This window comes from Branchiostoma floridae, chromosome 11, assembly GCF_000003815.2.
Source record: "Branchiostoma floridae strain S238N-H82 chromosome 11, Bfl_VNyyK, whole genome shotgun sequence".
Taxonomy (NCBI): domain Eukaryota; kingdom Metazoa; phylum Chordata; class Leptocardii; order Amphioxiformes; family Branchiostomatidae; genus Branchiostoma; species Branchiostoma floridae.
In genome coordinates this window covers 17456527-17457911 of record NC_049989.1, presented here as the reverse complement: position 1 = coordinate 17457911, position 1385 = coordinate 17456527, and the positions used below count along the sequence as shown (strand labels likewise).

The following is a 1385-nucleotide window of genomic DNA, read 5'->3' as shown; positions in this document are numbered from 1 at the left end:
CCACTATATCCACAAAAATATCGGCCGTCGCGCAACGACTACTAAACCTACCGCCACAAACATGTTCAAGATGGTGTCCCATTGATGTGTACGGAGTTTCCGTGCTTTACAAGCATTTAAAGTCCCTGTTTTTGGTCAAAATGTACGGCGACGATACTACCATACTTTAACTATAGCAATTCAAAATGGCGGGCACTAGTCATGTGACCTCCTTGCGGGACTGTTCTATAAGTATCGCGGGAGGGACTGTTGTAGCATAGCTTCTCATACAACCATTTTAGAGTGAATTCTGAACAAGATTTTCATTTCATAGTGCTATCATCTGACTGATATTTACAATGTGGTCATTTTTTCTATGCTATTATTACCCAGGTTTGAGGAACTTAGTGCAAATTTGGATATTGATTCACCTGAGTGCCCAATTAATGTACAAAAGGCTCAGACACATTAGTGTTATAAACCTGAATAGGGGCAGGTAACCAATACTAGAAAAACATAGCTATTTATTATTAACAATACTATTTACATTATAATAATAACTCTTCACCAAACTGGACTTTTCTTATCTTTATTTATCACAGAAACATTGTTACAATGAGGATTTGATTAGATGAGTATCTGTTACAGTGTGTACAAACTTATTTCAAATACAAAAATGTATTTCGTTTCACTTCCTAAATATTTTTAAAGTATTGGAAGAAGTTGACACATAAACAATATTAATTGCATTATTTATGTGCAGTAAAATGTGACCACATGCTATCAATAGCCTAATAAAATGTTGGAACATGGCACAAGCGGGCTCCTCTTCTGAGTACAGAAAGGAAATGTTTTATAACATTTAGTTATGACGTAGAAAATTTCCATTGTAAAATGTACCTTTATTAACATTTACAAACAAATTGTTTTTTCTCTTCTTAATAAATGACAACAATACAGGTAAGTAAGGTGTGTTTCCTTTTATAACAGGCCAGGTAAGACGTCGTACAGGTAAGTAAGGTGTGTTTCCTTTTATAGCAGACCAGGTAAGACACCGTACAGGTGAGTAAGGTGTGTTTCCTTGACTACAGACTAGGTAAGACACCGTACAGGTGAGTAAGGTGTGTTTCCTTGACTACAGACTAGGTAAGACACCGTACAGGTGAGTAACGTGTATTTCCTTTGATTACAGACCAGGTAAGACACCGCACAGATGAGTAAGGCGTCTTTCCTTTGCCTATAGACCAGATAGGGCATTATACAGGTAAGTAAGGTGCTTTTCTCTTCTGTACAAAACCGATATGGCCTCTAGGCAGAGGAAAGTGGGTTTTCTCTTTTGTATAATACCCTGTCAGGTCTCTTACCGGAGAAAAAAGGTCTTTCTTACCTGTATAATGCCCTATCTG

The 1385-nt window shown here is 37.1% G+C and overlaps 1 protein-coding gene across 1 annotated transcript in view; it reads right to left on the bottom strand.

Annotated features, from left to right (window-relative positions):
- The window catches only part of LOC118425293 (uncharacterized protein PB18E9.04c-like), an 11868-nt gene that overhangs the window by 5887 nt on the left and 4596 nt on the right, over positions 1-1385 (bottom strand). The gene's annotated exons all lie outside the window — the stretch shown is intronic.